Below are 18456 nucleotides of genomic sequence, written 5' to 3' on the forward strand. Positions count from 1 at the left end.
AAGAAACTTGTCCCCACAGTGTCCCACTTTCTTTTTGAGGAGAATGTCAGACAAATTGCTGTAATTTTCGAGCACAGAATCTAAAATTGAACAGGAAGAGACAAGATCAGAAAAACTAAGAAGAAAGGAAAGGATTTAGTAAGGCAAGTTAGATTGCTTAACATAACAAAAGTTGTGAGATACCTAAAGAAGAAGAAAAGAGCAGTTGGCTAAGGTTCAAAATATTGGAGTGGAATCTTGGCTTTGGAGAATCAGAGATTTGGGTAGTATGGGCTGAGAGAGAACTGGGCAGCAGGAAAATGCACTGTGTTACAGGGAGGAGTGTGGATTAGACTTTTTAAAATATTTGAGAAATAGAGAAGAGATTGAAATTTCCTACATCTCCTCCTACCTCTCTTAATTGGTTTCATTTTAAAAACTTATGCTTCATGAATTTAGATTATCCAAAGAGAAACCAGAAAAATGTGGATCTTGATTCATCACTATAACAAAAACAGTCACAATAAAAGCAATGTAAACACTTAAATCAAGCATAAATAATGTCCCTGAGAGCCTAATAGTGAAGTAACTGGCTCTCAAAATGTAAAAGATGAAACTAAGTAGCAGGTTTAAGTAGGGCTGTACAATCACAAGCCATATGACAGAAGCACAACAAAAATGCAAAATTACACACACACACATCTTCTGCCATGATGAACTCCTAGACCCCTAGCAGAGATAAGTGGTTTTATTTTAATTACGATAGTTTTAGGGGTACAGGTGGTTTCTGGTTACATGGATTAATTGAACTATACAGTGGCAAAGTCTGGGATTTTAGTGTATATTGTACCTAATTGGTAATATTTCATCCCTCACTCCTCTCCCACACTCCCCCATTCTGAGTACCCAGTGTTCATGATATTATTCTTTATGCCTTTGTATACTCACAGTGTAGCTCCCACTTACAAATGAGAAGACATACTGCATTTGGTTCTCTGTTCCTGAGTCACTTCACTTAGAATAATGGCCTCCTGTTCCATTAAAGATGCTTTCTTCTTTTTTTTTTTTTTTTAGTGGATGAGTAGTATTTCATGGTGCGCACGTGTGCTCACGCGTGTGTGTGTGTGTATGTGTGTATTCTTTATTCACTCATTGATTGATGGGCACTTACATTGATCCCATATCATTGCAATTGTTAATTGTACTGCAATAAACATGTGAATGTGAGTGTCTTTTTGATAAAATGACTTATTTTCTTTTGGTAGATACCCAGTAATGGGATTGTTGGATCAAATAGTAGGTCTACTTATAGTTATTTGAGAAATTCCATTCTGTTTTTCATAGGGATTGTGTTAATTTAATTTCCACCAACAATGTATAAGAACTCCTTTTTCACTGTATCCACATCAGCGTCTGTTATTAAAAATTGACTTTTTAATAATGGCCATTCTGAAAGGGATAAGATGGTAAGAGATAACAGCTTGATTTATTCTTGAGAGGAGAGGTTCTGGAGGGTAATAAAAACATGAGACAATTTAGCCAAGTGGCAGACTCTCAGTAGAATGGCTAACAGGCCACTAACTCAACTAAGAATGGTTGATGTGCATAGAAAAATTAGCTTAGAGGTTGAGTAGGTGAAAAATCAAGAAACAGGGATAAACTGAAAAGAGCTAGCTACTAAATAGTCTGGAAGGTCTGCTGGTGGTTTAGTCATAGGAGCAAGTGTTTTAGGAAAAATTTTGCTACATAAATAATTACCATAAGCTTAGCAACTAAGAGCAACAGAAGTTTATTATTTTACAGTTTGTGTTGGTCTGATGCCTGGACGTATTTGAACTAGATTCTATGTCTGGGACTTACAAGGTTTCAGTCAAAGTTCCAGCTTGACTATGTTCTTTTCTAGAGCTCAGCGTTCTCATTTAAGCTCATTTGGTTGTTGATGGTTCTCTGGTTCTTATGGCTATAGGACTGAGGGCCCTATTGTTTTCCTAGCTGTTGGCCTGGAGCCACCCTCAGCATCTGGAGGCTGCCTGCAGTTCTTTGTTGCGTGAGTGCTCCCATTGCATCTCTCATACTTTGGATTAATCTGGCTTCAGAAAGGACCCAATGTCTCTTTCAGACAAGATCAGGGATGCATTCAGGGTGGTATGGCCTTAGACACAGTGCTGCTTTCAAAGACTCACCTGACCTGATTAGGTCTGGTCCTTCCAGATGATCACTCTTTTTGTCAACTCAAAGTCAACTGATTAGAAAGTAACTTAATCACTATAGCGATATAACATCATATTTACAGGTTCTACCTGCAGTCAAGGGAAGGACAGTATACAAAGGTGTGGAAATTCTGTGGGTTATGTTAAAAATCTGCTTGCCACAACAGGTATGATGATTGAAAGTGAAGTTTTGGAAGGGGCTGGAGACAAATTTGAGACAGATCCTTTCTATCTAGATACAGGAGAGGGGCCACTCCATGATACATTCAAACATTATTTGAAAGGGCTTAAATAGAACAAGAGAGTAATTAATGTTTTTGTTGGATATAAAGCTATAGCTTGATAAATTTAATAAGACAGATATTAAAAGTAAATGTTAATATGCTAATAGGAACAGTTCTGATTTTTGCACCAATGAGGGACGTGAGGCTAACACAAGTAAATGAAATATCCTGAGGATGTATCACTCTTATCACTGGATTTCACAGTTATTTGTGTATGCATGTTATCTTCCTATTGGTATCTTTCTTAAAGGTAAATATTGTGTCATTTATTTTTGTGTACTTCCAGGAGCCAGCTTAATATCAGCACCCTGTAAATATCTGATAAATTAACAATTATAATTGACACTGTTAATACTTTATAGCCCTATTATATTTATCTGGTTTATTGACATATCTATAGTCAGATGACATGATTTTTAGCATGTATTTTTAAAAATAGTTAGTAGCATACATACTACAGGATATCACTTCAGAGTTCGCCTACATGTTGTAAAGCTTGTTGTCATTTACAAATAATCTTCCAAGAGTATCATGGGTAAAATTAATATAAATACTGTACCTCAAACATGGGTGAAGTCTAGAAAGCTTTTAAACACTGTTAGCTTGATTTTCTAATAACATCGCTACTATTGTTCCTTTTTCCTGTGCTGACTTAATAACTTATATTAAGCTAGTTCTCTTATTGCTGTGCATATTTATCTAGAACCAATAGCACCACTACATTTTTTTTTTTTTATTGTGAGTGGATAGTTAGCCCCCAAAACATGTCATTAATGTTCTTTTATGATTTCATCATGGATTTCTAGTTACCTCTTGTCCTTCTATAATCTTCATAGTCTTGGTGGTCTTGTTAATGAGGACAGAAGTTCAGAAAACTATTGACTACTTGTCATGAAGTACTTGTAATAGCCAGGTGAAAAGTTTAAAGTATGAATAACAATAATATTTAAGTATATTTCTGTACTCTTAGATTATAATACACTAATAAAATGTCCTGTGCCCTTAAAATGTTATATAGTGTATAAAACTTCCCATATTTTACCACAGAGGGATTATGTGTGACCCTCATTCTCTACATTCAAATTATCTATGTCCATTTATTTAATGAAAGTATAAATTCATCTTCTATACTCTCTCCCCAATGTAGAGACTTAATTCTCTAGAGTTACTGAAATCAATATAATAAAATTTCGTTGGCCTCTAGAGATTTTAAAGTAAATTCAAATTTTAACCTGCTCAGCAGTTATTACGGTTAGCAATTGTTTCAAAGCCGAAACTTTATTCCTGAATCTGTTCAGTTAGGCTGCCTGCAATTTGTATGGTTCTTTAACTGCTCAATTCGAGTTTAAAAAGTGGGAACTCAGTTGAAAAACTTGTTTTCCTCTTGTGTGTACTTCACCAAAATAGACCCTTCATTGTTTTCTTTTCTTTTGCAAATAATTCAATATTTTCAAGTAGAAAGCATTATAATTTCTATTAAAAAACTATATTCATGCGTAATTCTAAAAAACAATCAGCACTTGGAAGTTCTTTTCCCTCCAGTGTTCTTAGGTTTAAACTTGTCTGAAAATTGTGTTTATCTTATTCATGGAGAACATATTTACTTCAATTTCATTGAGTCTAAAGGGAAGAAAAGAAGCCACAATTTATTGTGCGCTCAGTTTTCTGTGAAGAATGAAGGTGAATAGTGATTAGGTATATAAAAGGAGCTGAGTTGCAATCCTGGTTGATTTGGCATGGAAGCAGAGGTATACTTTCTCTTGCTTATACTACTACTTTGTCCAAAGGATCAAGATCAAAATACTGACATGACCACAAAGGTACTGCCTAACCAAGGTTAATCCAGATCTCCAGCCTCTCATTTGACCTCCTCTAGAGGTTTCAACACTCAAGCCACATCTGTATGCTTTTATCCTGGATGCCACTAGGCTACTTCCAAACTTTTGATTTTTTGCTTCGAATATTCACCATTCCCAGATCTGTTTGCCTTGTTCTGTTTATGTTTCTGATCTCAAATTAAGAAAAAGACTTTCTCAGGGAAAGTCTTCCAGTTTACCAAAGACTAAGTCATTATCTTTAAAATATATACTTAAAATTGGTCATCCTAATCAGTTCTAAGTTAATTTTTATGTGGTTATTTGATTGAAAACAACATTTAACATTTCTTTGAATATACTTTTGAAAACATTTATTGGATGAATTGGATAATTATAAATATAGTAATAAAATTCATTGTAGAGCAGAGGGTGGAGCAAGATGGCTGAAAAGGAACAGCTCCAGTCTCCAGCTCCCAGCGCAAGTGACACAGAAGATGGGTGATTTCTGCATTTTCAACTGAGGTACTGGATTCATCTCACTAGGGAGTGCCGGACAATCGCTGCTGGTCAGCTGCTGCAACCCAACCAGCGAGAGCTGAAGCAGGGTGAGGCATTACCTCACCTGGAAAGTGCAAGGGTGAAGGGAATCCCTTTTCCTAGCCAGGGGAACTGAGACACACAACACCTGGAAAATCGGGCAACTCTCACCCCAATACTGCGCTTTACCAAGGGTATTAGCAAATGGCACACCAGGAGATTATATCCCACACCTGGGCGAGATGATCCCACACCTGGGCGGGAGGGTCCCATGTCCTCGCAGCCTCCCTCATTGCTAGCACAGCAGTTTGTAATCTAATGGTAAGGCAGCAGCGAGGCTGGGGGAGAGGCGCCCGCCATTGCTGAGGCTTAAGTAGGTAAACAAAGCCATTGGGAAGTTCGAACTGGGTGGAGCCCACAGCAGCTCAAGGAGGCCTGTCTGTCTCTGTAGACTCCACCTCTGGGGACAGGGCACAGCTAAACAAACAAACAAAAAAAGCAGCAGAAATCTCTGCAGACACAAACAACCCTGTCTGACAGCTTTGAAGAGAGCAGTGGATCTCCCAACACGGAGGATGAGATCTGAGAACGGACAGACTGCCTGCTCAAGTGGATCCCTGACCCCTGAGTAGCCTAACTGGGAGACATCACCCACTGGGGCAGACCGACACCCTACACCTCACACGGCAAGGTACACCCTTGAGACGAAGATTCTAAAGCAAGAATCAGAGTGGTACACCTGCTGTTCAACAATAATCTGTCTTCTGCAGCCTCTGCTGCTGATACCCAGGCAAACAGGGTCTAGAGTGGACCTCAAGCAATCTCCAACAGACCTACAGCTGAGGGTCCTGACTGTTAGAAGGAAAACTAACAAACGGGAAGGACACCCACACCAAAACCCCATCAGTACGTCACCATCATCAAAGACCAAAGGCAGATAAAACCACAAAGATGGGGAAAAAGCAGGTCAGAAAAGCTGGAAATTCAAAAAATAAGAGCACATCTCCCACTCCAAAGGAACGCAGCTCATCGCCAGCAACGGATCAAAGCTGGATGGAGAGTGACTTTGACGAGCTGAGAGAAGAAGGCTTCAGTCCATCAAGCTTCTCAGAGCTAAAGGAGGAACTACGTACCCAGTGCAAAGAGACTAAAAATCTTGAAAAAAGAATGGAAGAATGGATAACTAGAATAATCAATGCAGAGAAGGCCATAAATGAACTGACAGATATAAAAACCATGACACGAGAAATACGTGACAAATGCACAAGTTTCAGTAACTGACTCGATCAACTGGAAGGAAGAGTAGCAGCGATTGAGGATCAACTGAATGAAATGAAGTGAGAAGAGAAGTCTAAAGAAAAGAGAGGAAAAAGAAATGAACAAAGACTTCAAGAATTGTGGGATTATGTGAAAAGACCAAATCTACGTCTGATTGGGGTGCCTGATAGTGTGGGGGAAAATGGAACCAAGTTGGAAAACACTCTTCAGGATATCATCCAGGAGAACTTCCCCAACCTAGTAAGGCAAGCCAACATTCAAATTCAGGAAATACAGAGAATGCCACAAAAATACTCTTCGAGAAGAGCAACTCCAAGACATATAATTGTCAGATTCACCAAAGTTGAAATGAAGGAAAACCTGTTAAGGGCAGCCAGAGAGAAAGGTCAGGTCACCCACAAAGGAAAGCCCATCAGAGTAACAGCAGATCTCTCGGCAGAAACTCTACAAGCCAGAAGAGAGTGGGGGCCAATATTCAACATTCATAAAGAAAAGAATTTTCAACCTAGAATTTCATATCCAGCCAAACTAAGTTTCAAAAATGAAGGAGAAAAATAATCCTTTACAGACAAGCAAATGCTGAGAGATTTTGTCTTCGCCAGGCCTGCCCTACAAGAGACCCTGCAGGAAGCACTAAACATGGAAAGGAACAACTGGTGCCAGCCATTGCAAAAACATGCCAAAATGTAAAGACCATCGATGCTAGGAAGAAACTGCATCGACTAATGAGCAAAATAACCAGCTAATATCACAATGACAGGATCAAGTTCATACATAGCAATATTAACCTTAAATGCAAATGGACTAAATGATCCAATTAAAAGACAGAGACTGGCAAATTGGACAAAGAGTCAAGACCCATCAGTATGCTGTATTCAGGAGACCCATTTCACATGCAGAGACACACATAGGCTCAAAATAAAGGGATGGAGGAAGATCTACCAAGCAAATGGAGAACAAAAAAAAAAAGCAGGGGTTGCAATCCTAGTCTCTGATTAAACAGACTTTAAACCATCAAAGATCAAAAGAGACAAAGAAGGCCATTACATAATGGTAAAGGGATCAATTCAACAGGAAGAGCTAACTATCCTAAATATACATGCACCCAATACAGAGGCACCCACATTCATAAAACAAGTCCTTAGAGACTTACAAAGAGACCTAGACTCCCATACAATAATAATGGGAGACTTCAACACCCTACTGTCAACATTAGACAGATCAAGAAGACAGAAAGCTAACAAAGATATGCAGGAATTGAACTCATCTCTGCACCAAGTGGACCTAATAGACATCTACAGAACTCTCCACCCCAGATCAACAGAATATACATTCTTCTCAGCACTACATCGCACTTATTCCAAAATTGACCACATAATTGGAAGTAAAGCACTCTTCAGCAAATGTACAAGAACAGAAATTATAAAATTATAACAAACTGTCTCTCAGACCACAGTGCAATCAAACTAGAACTCAGGACTAAGAAACTCAGTCAAAACCACTCAACTACATGGAAACTGAACAACCTGCTCCTGAATGACTACTGGGTACATAACGAAATGAACGCAGAAATAAAAATGTTCGTTGAAACCAATGAGAACAAAGTTACAACATACCAGAATCTCTGGGACACATTTAAAGCATGTGTAGAGGGAAATTTATAGCACTAAATGCCCACAAGAGAAAGCTGGAAAGATCTAAAATTGACACTCTAACATCACAATTAAAAGAACTGGAGAAGCAAGAGCAAACACATTCAATAGCTAGCAGAAGGCAAGAAATAACTAAGATCAGAGCAGAACTGAAGGAGATAGAGACACAAAAAACCCTCCCGAAAAATCAATGAATCCAGAAGTTGTTTTTTTGAAAAGATCAACAAAATTGATAGACCACTAGCAAGACTAATAAAGAAGAAAAGAGAGAAGAATCAAATAGATGCAATAAAAAATGATAAAGGGGATATCACCACTGACCCCACAGAAATACAAACTACCATCAGAGAATACTATAAACACTTCTAAGCAAATAAACTAGAAAACCTAGAAGAAATGGATAATTTCCTGGACACTTACACTCTCTCAAGACTAAACCAGGAAGAAGTTGAATCCCTGAATAGACCAATAGTAGGTTCAGAAACTGAGGCAGTAATTAATATCTTACCAACCAAAAAAAGTACAGGACCAGACAGATTCACAGCTGAATTCTACCAGAGGTACAAGGAGGAGCTGGTACCATTCCTTCTGAAACTATTCCAATCCATAGAAAAAGAGGGAATCCTCCCTAACTCATTTTATGAGGCCAACATCATCCTGATACCAACGCCTGGCAGAGACACAACAAAAAAAGAGAATTTTAGACCAATAACCCTGATGAACATCGATGCGACAATCCTCAATAAAATACTGGCAAACCGAATCCAGCAGCACATCAAAAAGGTTATCCACCATGATCAAGTTGGCTTCATCTCTGGGATGCAAGGCTGGTTCAACATACGTGAATAAACGTAATCCAGCATATAAACAAAACCAAAGACAAAAACTGCATGATTATCTCAATAGATGCAGAAAAGGCCTTTGACAAAATTCAACAGCCCTTCATGCTAAAAACTCTCAATAAATTCGGTATTGATGGAACATATCTCAAAATAATAAGAGCTATTTATGACAAACCCACAGCCATTATCATACTGAATGGGCAAAAACTGGAAGCATTCTCTTTGAAAACTGGCACAAGACAGGGATGCCCTCTCTCACCACTCCTTTGTCTTGCTTCCTTTCTTGCCATGTTATATGTTGGCTTCCATTTTGGATTCCACCATGATTGTAAGCGTCCTGAGGCCTCACTAGTAGCTAAGCAGATGCTGGTGCCATGCTTGCACAGCCTGCAGAATCATGAGCCTTTTAAACATCTTTTCTTTTTATAAATTACCCAATCTCAGGTATTTTCTTTATAGGATCACAAATATACTAACACACAGAATGAATGAATGAAATTATAACAGGACAAACAGTTAGCTTGTAAGTAGTGTAAAATGTCAAAACTCCTGTGGTTTTGAAAGTGAGAATTATTATATTATTATTATAGCCACTTGACAGAAAAGATAGCAGAAGTACAGACAGGTGAAGAGGCCATTTATCTTTTATTATTTCACTTTCTTTATGCATAACCAAAATGACTAGGACTTTCGAATTTTTTTCATAGTTAATCCCTAGCTAGAGGCATGTTGAATATACTACAGTAAGCTGACAACTTGTATTTATATCCATTTATATCAGCAGTATAATGCTGAAAGTGTTAAAATTAACACACTAAATTATTGTCTAATTTAATCAAAGATGTGTATTGAATATATTATCTACAAAAAGTGAATTATATATTATCAGTTTTCATTGGGGATTTAGATTCAAAAGCTGAACTCAGAAACTCACATTTTAAAAATTATGAATAAATGTCATAACAACATATTCCTAATTGAGCAATTAAATTAATAGTTAAATAATTTGTGCATATTTCAGATTGTTTTCCTCTAAAATCCCATTATGATGGGTACTAAGTAAATTATATTTCAACTATGTGATGGGGAGGTATAGTCTACCCAAATGATATTTATATCAGGTTTAGTGGCTTAGGTGATAATTTTAAGAAAAAATTATACACATTTACCGTGATCTCATACTATATACTAATAAACAGGTGTATGACTGAAATAAAATGACCATATGGATTTTACCAGTGCTTCTGTCTACTCAGGAGAGCCTTGGTATCAACAGGTTTTTTTTTTTTTTTTTTTTGTCAAAATAAAAAAATAAAAATAATCATATAATACATTTATATGGAGAAATAAAATAATATCTGATGTGGTATAGCTATAACTGGCTAGTTAATTTTATTCTTGCAGATGAACAGCCTAATGTTACAATAGAGAAAAATGGTCAGGAATGTGTTTTCTAGAGTGAGAATGTGTGGGCTCAAACTTTTGGTGTTGACAATGGGCACCATGAAAGCTACAGTTCAGATGGTCAGAATATAAAATTTTTGACAATCTTGGCAAAAGTGAGAGTAGGAGATTAAAAAAGGCAGTTATCTGCTTATGTGCTGTAACTTATATTTCATGCCTAGATCCTTGAATTTTCCATCAAATAAAGTAGAAAAATTTGACTTTGATTTTCCTTAAATGCAACATAAACTCCAGAACATAATCAACACTACATTAGTGCTATTTGAAATAATGAATAAATAAATGAATAGATGCTAAATGGTGTATGACTCCATTGTCCCTCGAAATATCCAGTTAAAATATAGAAGTCATACATAAATTTATTTTTTGATTATTTTATCAGTCTAACATTAATAAAGTACTACAGAATTAATACATCAGAGCAAGCAAAATTTGATTAGCAAAAATAAATTTGGAGAATCCCAAGGACAGTTTATATTAACTGCATACCTGCACAGGGAGGCATATTTAAATGCAGAAGATTGAGCACGTTTAAACAAAATGCTATAGGGCCAATCATGACTTCAAGCCCCATTATCAAAAACTTGAGCATTTCTGCAATGCAGTATTAGTATATTTCAATTACCTTTGATGTTTTGCTTAGTCATCCCCCTTATATAGTTATGTTTGTACATTTTAGAATTCAGGTTAAAATAAAAAGTAATAAATTCATCTTGTTAAAAAGGTAAACTCTAGTCAAATAACATTTGAGAGAATTTACTTGAGTAAACAGCAATTTATGAGTTGGACAACTCCCAAGCAGTAATGATTTAAAGTAAAGGCTCTAGCAAAAAATCACAAGGGACCAGCTTTTACAGGGTGAATGCAGAAGAAAATATTAGATTGTTTCCAATTATGAAATTGCCTTATTTGGTCTATCTTGCTGGAAAGATGTGAGTTACATAAGTTTGCTGGCTGCTTCTGATTGATTGAGCTTAAGTTCTGTTAATAGGATATTCTAAAGTAATAAATAAGTTGTTTTCTGGTTGTTTTTAGTACAACCATTTACAAAAAAAGCTTAAGTTAAGTTTCACTTGTATTTGCAAACCAAACAAGATTAAATTCACTTGTGCAGCCTAACTAGCTTTGTCTGCTCAAGGATTCTTCAGGTACGGTCTGCATTGTAACTTATTTTAGCAACCTTTATATATCATGAAATATGCACCAGATTCTATTCTGAACATTTTAATTAAATGTTAAAACGTATTTTACTCTGATATTCACTCTATGATCTATTCTTATTTTGTAGATTAGAATATTGAGGCACAGAAAGACTTAGTCACTTGTCCAAATCCTGGTGGAGCCAGCATTTGATCCTACAAATTCTAGCTGTAGAAAACACATTCCCGACCACTTGCTCTATTCTTCCATTCTATTTTATTTTACTGTCTGATTAAAAGCATTGGCAAAATGAAGTTCTGTGTAACGCAGCATGTTTGAATAATGCCTGCTCCTTTGTAAAAATTTTTAGTAAGTTACATTTTAGGAAATTGTTTGTAATGTAAAATAAATGTAATATTCAGATGATCTGGAATTAGATACATTGAATGGTTACAATCAAGCTATCTTATATTTTTGAATTTTAAAAACCTCCAGGGCTGGGCGCGGTGGCTCACGCCTGTAATCCCAGAACTTTGGGAGGCCGAGGTGGGCAGATCATGAGGTCAGGAGATTGAGACCACCCTGGCTAACACGGTGAAACCCCGTCTCTGCTAAAATATATATATATATAAGGGGCGTGGTGGTGGCCACCTGTAGTCCCAGCTACTCGGGAGGCTGAGGCAGGAGAAGGGTGTAAATCTGGGAGGTGGATCTTGCAGTGAGCCGAGATCACACCACTGCACTACAGCCTGGGTGACAAAGCAAGACTCTGCCTCAAAAAAAAAAAAAAAAAAAAAACACTCCAAAGTCTGTAAATTTAAAAATCTTTTATTTTTTTAAACTGACTACACCTTTTTAAAAGAAAATTAAGAGCTATTTTCTAGCCTGCATTTCATACAACTGGTTATTTTCTCTTTTCAAATTGTTAAATTTCAAAGACCTACTTGGAGAATAAAGCAGCTGTTGCTGTAGCTAAAAGTCTTTCAGTTCAACTTCAACCTACAGAACATTACCCATGAGATTAAGTAAAGTTCTCCCTAATATTCTGGTGTGTTGAATTAGAATGTATCTAATAAAATAACTTTTTCTTAGCATTTTAACAACCTAAAAAAAAAGAAAAAGAGAGAACTAAAATATGTTTAATATTCAGTGTGATAGTTAACACTGACCGTCAATTTGATTGGATTGAAGGAAGCAAAGTATTGATATTGGATGTGTCTGTGGGGGTCTTGCCAAAGGAAATTAACATCTGAGTCAGTGGCCTGGGAAAGGCAGACCCACCCTTAATCTGGGTAGGCACCATCTAATCAGCTGCCACCGTGGCTAGAATATAAAGCAGGCAGAAAAATATGAAAAGGCTAGACTGGGTTAGCTTCCCAGCCTACATCTTTCTCCCATTCTGGATGCTTTCTGCCCCAGAATATCAGACTCCAAGTTCTTCAGTTTTGAGATTCAGACTGGTTTCCATGCTCCTCAGCTTGCAGATGGCCTATTGTAGGACCTTGTAATTGTGTGAGTTAATACTGCTGTATAAACTCCTACATATGTGTATATATATGTATACACACACGTACACACATATATATGTTATAAGTTACCTTTCCTTTCTTTCAAAAATAAAGTTGTATATATATATAATATAATTATAATTATATATATCTCATATATATATGAGATATATCTATATCTCTTAGTTCTGTCTCTCTAGAAAACCCTCATTAATACAGATTTAACCCTGATGTATACATTCAGGTAACTATTGTTTTCTAACTCTGAATTTTACCTTTTATATTCTATGATATGCTGGCCTTTCCAAAAAGACAAAGAAAGTGGAAGTGAAAATTGAGAGCATGAGAAGAAACACATTAATGTTCAGACTATGCCCTGGGGAAATTGTGAATAAACATTAATTTTTAGTGTCTTTACAGATGGGAGGAAAAGTTGGAGATAATAAAGAAGTCACTTACTGTATTAGTCCATTTTCACACTGCTGACAAAGACATACCTGAGACTGGGTAATTTATGAAGAAAAAGATTTTTAATGGACTCACAGTTCCACATGTCTGGGGACGCCTCACATTCATGGCAGAAGGCAAAATGCATGTCTTTCATGGCAGCAGAGAATAGAGAACAAGAGCTAAGCCAAAGGGGAAACTCTTTATAAAACCATTAGCTCTCCTGAGACTTATTCACTACCACAAGAACAGTATGGGGGAAACACCCTGTGATTCAGTTATCTCCCACCAGGTCCCTCCCACAACTATGTAGGAACTATGGGAGCTACAATTCAAGAAGAGGTTTGGGTGGGGACACAGCCAAATCATATCACTAATCTCTCTAAATAATTGGCTAATTACAAGATATTAAATATAATGAATTTAAAAACTCACCTCAAGGAAACTATGCAATCCAATACAAATAACATTAGCTTAGCTCCATATGCTGAACTTGAATGACTGCCACTCTGGAAGTCCTTCAAGTGTTTTCAGTAAAAATTCAAGGAAAGGAAAGAGAAAGGAAGGGATGAGAAGGAAAGGAAAGAGAGAGAGAGAAAGAAGGAATAATGTCAGAATTGTCTTAGGTAACACAAAGGCAACAAAGGCTTGAGTGTTTACGAAAGGTTGAAGGAATAATCGAGTCATTGCTGTTTCTCATACAGAAAATCTAGAAAGAAAATCTTTACATATAAAGCTAATATGTGTGGGTCTAGGCTGAACTACAAATTAAAAAGAAACTAATGTGTATAACTTTCCAAGTGCTCCCAATGTTTTCTACAATATCATTATCAGCAAAATTCTAAATAGCCACTGAATACAATATCTAATGATAAATTTTCCACTCAAATAATTTAGAGACTTGATCAATATACATATTGACACGCACATACACATTTATTCACACATAAAGATAGATAGATTTATCCATCAATCCATGCAACTATACATATGATTATAGATACATGCATACACAGAAAATTTTAACTGTATAGTATTACCTAATTGTTAAGAATATCTCCTGAAATTCCTCCCATTAGCACGTTATCTAGAAGCTTATTTAAATTACAGAAACTTCACAATTACATGCTCACACATTTTTCAGAATTAGTTAGAAATATACAGTAAGTGTATTTTAGTAACTTCCTTCAGAGGCACATTATTCCAATTAAAAATGTTTAAAATAGAAAGGTGTTATTCATGTGTATTTTAATCTGTTTTGGTCATTATGCTATAACTGTAAAACTCTTTTGGTGGTATCTTTCTAGGTATTCCACAAGAAGAGAGTTCAAGTGGAAAGAGAAAAGTCACATTACTTAAGAATGTCTCTAATCAGTCAACCACTGGAGTCAGATAAAAATAGAAGATGAAAAAAACTGTCAGATGAAATTTCATTTTGGAAACATTGCTTGTGTTATTGAAGTGTATAAGATTTGTATTTCTATCCACAAATTGTGTATGTAGCAGCACATTAAAAGAGGTAGTTTCAGCTGATGTTCCCCAAAGTGCATATCGTATGTCCCAATGTTTCTGCATATCCTATACTTGAATATCTAAATTATATAAAGTCCCCTATCTGATGCACAAAAATTTGTCCTTCTGAAGATTTCTGAGAATTCCTAGAAAATGCCTGCATGTATCAATTATTTCTCATCATGTCTTACTCTGAATTTTTGTTTCAAACTGCCCTTCATTATTTCTGGCCATCTCCTTTAGCTCCAGCCATGCCTTTCATAGTTCCTTTCTGCAGATTGTGCCTGTGAAAATGAACTCAGTTTTTTTCTTTATTTTCTAAGATAGTGAGAACATAAATCTGCTTGAGGATGCATAGATAACTTACAACTTAGAAAATAAGTTATAAAATTAAATGTCATACTGCCTGAAGTAATTTATAGATTCAGTGCTATCTCCATCAAGCTATCACTAACTTGCTTCGCAGAATTGGAAAAAAAAAAACTACTTCATATGGAACCAAAGAAGAGCTGGCATAGCCAAGACAATCCTAAGCAAAAAGAACAAAGCTGGAGGCATCACATTACCTGACTTCAAACTATACCACAAGACTACAGTAACCAAAACAGCATGGCACCAGTACCAAAACAGATATATTGACCAATGGAACAGAACAGAGGCCTCAGAAATAATAGCACACGTCTACACCATCTGATCTTTGACAAACCTAACACAAACAAGCAATGAGAAAAAAGATTTCCTATTTAATAATTGATATTGGGAAAACTAGCTAGCCTTATGCGGAAAACTGAATACATACCTCCTGAAATGTTCAACATATGTCATCCTCACTGCTCAATCTATACAATTATTTTTAATCTTAAAATAATCTCCATAAAAATCCTGGAAGAAAACCTGAGCAATACCATTCAGGACATAGGCATGGGCAAAGATTTCATGTCTAAAACACCAAAAGCAATGGAAACAAAAGCCAAAATTGACAAATGGTATCTAATTAAACTAAAGAGCTCTGCACAGCAAAAGAAACTATCATCAGAGTAAACAGGCAACCTATAGAATGGGAGAAAATGTTTGCAATCTGCCCATCTGACAAAGGGCTAATATCCAGAATCTACAAAGAGCTTAAACAACTGTACAAGAAAAAAAAAAAAAAAAAAAAAAAAAACATCAAAAAGTGGGCAAAGGATATGAAGAGACACTTCTTAAAAGAAGACACTAATGCAGCCAACAAATGTGTGAAAAAAAATGCTCATGATCACTGGTCATTAGAGGAACGCAAATCAAAACCACAATGAGATACCATCTCCCACCAGCTAGAATGGCAATCTTTAAAAAGTCAGGAAACAACAGATGCTGGAGAGGGTGTGGAAAAATAGAAACACTTTAACACTGTTGGTGGGAGTGTAAATTAGTTCAACCATTGTGTAAGATAGTATGGTGATTCCTCAAGGATCTAGAATCAGAAATACTATTTGACCCAGCAATCCCATTACTGGCTATATGCCCAGTGGATTATAAATTATTCTACTATAAAGTCACATGCACACATATGTTTACTGTGGCACTATTCACAATAGCAAAGACTTAGAAATATTCTACTATTTATCTTGATCTGGCTTTTTCATTTCTAGATATAAATCTGTAATTCTAACTGACTTCTACCTGTCTGGGTAGAATACAATAGTTAATCAATCAACTTCTGGACTCAAAGACCTTCCAAAATCTGGAAATGCAGTGTTTCCCTGCTTTGAATCCTACACAATAAGAGCTAACATCTTAAAGATAAAATTGGAGATTAAGACCAACTACAACTTGCAATTTTGTGTCATTATTTCTTTCTGTTCCCTTAGATCAAGTCAAAATATGTTGTTGATTTGGACATTTTTCTAATTTTTTTTTTTTTTTCTGTTAGCCTTGTGCTTGCAACACTGTCCCTGTATACATTACCTCTTTTTTTAAGTTCAGTTCAAATACGATTTTCTTGCTGATGCCATTCCTAATCACTTCTTTTATCAAATAAACTATTTTTGCACTCAGATAACATATAATTTCTGTCTCTCTTCTGCACTTATAACACATGATCTTATATATTAATTATTCATGTACTTTCTTATCTCCTGTCATAGGTTGAAACTGTCCAATGAATTAAGTAATAAAAGTGGTATTTAAAGTGAACTTCAGTAGAAATAACCTGCATATGATTGAAGAAAGGCAAATGAATGAAGTGATGAAAAATAGATGACTTAGATTGAAATGATTACCATTAAAGATCTAAAATCAATTATAGAACAAAAAGAATGGCATGTTAAGAGTATTGTGTAGGTGATTGTTTGGATGAACGGAGGCAAGATGGTGCACTTCCGGGTTCTTCATCCCCCCCCCAACTTTTCCCGCGTGCGCAAAAATGCAGCCGGCGACCCGGGAAGGTGCAGACCAACTACGCATGCACCAGGTGATGTCAATCCAAAGAGACCAACATTTACCTGGTCACACCTGCGGAACGCCCCCTGACACGCCCGTGCCCTGCCTATTGCCCTCCCACTCCTAGAAAAGCCGCTCCGGAGGGACGCCACGCGCGGCCTTCTCACAGCCCCACTCCTGTCGGGATGTCGGGACTGTGGGAACTCCGTCCCAGAGCCCCACTGGGGGACTCTGTCGGCCTTCTTTGCCGGAGGCCGACAGACCTCTTCCCCACACCTTAGGTGACCAAAATAAACTTGCAGTTTTGCTCCTACACTTGCCTACTCGCTGGTTCTTTTGTGCCTGCTCTGGTGGTCTTAGAAAAACAAATCAGTGATAATCCTGAATAATATGCTAGTATGGTAACACTATCCAGGCTCACATTCCAAAGTTTAATGTTAATATGGCAGAAATAACCCTATGCTAAAAACACAAAAGCCAAGATATAGTGGAATATGCATAATGCTGCTTATTATTTGGAAGGCCTCGGAAACTTGCAAAAATAAATAAATAAATATATATATAAATAGAAAACACTGCACCTTTCTCATCTACTCCAGCTCTGAGGATCCAGGAGCTGCATGTTACACTAGGGTGTCTTAAGTGAAAGTATCCTCTTTGACATAAGTGATAAGCAATGCAGCAGCTCTCTTCCTTGCTTCTGTACATTGCACATTTACATGCCAGGGCTTTGGCATTAAAGTAAGTTGGCATTTTACATGTTTGTCTGTTTGGTCTGTTTACATGTGTTACATACCACTTTAGCAATCCTGCTGTGACATCATTTCAAAGTCTTGCTCATGCTCTTCTTCAACCCCAAGACTTACAGAAGCTCATCACTGTATTTCACTAAAACATTATAGTATGGAAAGAAAGAGCTTCTCACTCTTTTCCTTCCTTATCTACTCCTCTTTCTCCCTTTATCATCTACTAAGATGGACATAAACAAGGAGCACTCTGAAAAGCTAATGGGTACTTCTATTACTGCTGTTACATTATCTCAAAAATTTTTCTAAAATATTTCCAATTTATTTGAACCTTCTGAAATCACAATTCTTTTTTTACTGATTTCTCTGTCATGCTTATGAACTACACTTATTTGGTGAAAAGGAGCCAATACATTCTTACTACAATCCAGAGAAATTAGAAAATTCATTTTCTTTGCAACATCAAAAAGACACAATTTTGCTATGTAAGATCACCTTAGACTAATCTGTGTTGCTATGGCACAGATGATTTGGAGCAAGGGCTAAAAACAGTTGCCGACTCATTTCTCCTAAGGCCGTTGAAATACTTGTCAACAGGAAATGTGGAGTCTTGATTAGA

Source organism: Trachypithecus francoisi, unplaced genomic scaffold, assembly GCF_009764315.1.
Source record: "Trachypithecus francoisi isolate TF-2019V2 unplaced genomic scaffold, Tfra_2.0 Lachesis_group1, whole genome shotgun sequence".
Lineage (NCBI taxonomy): Eukaryota > Metazoa > Chordata > Mammalia > Primates > Cercopithecidae > Trachypithecus > Trachypithecus francoisi.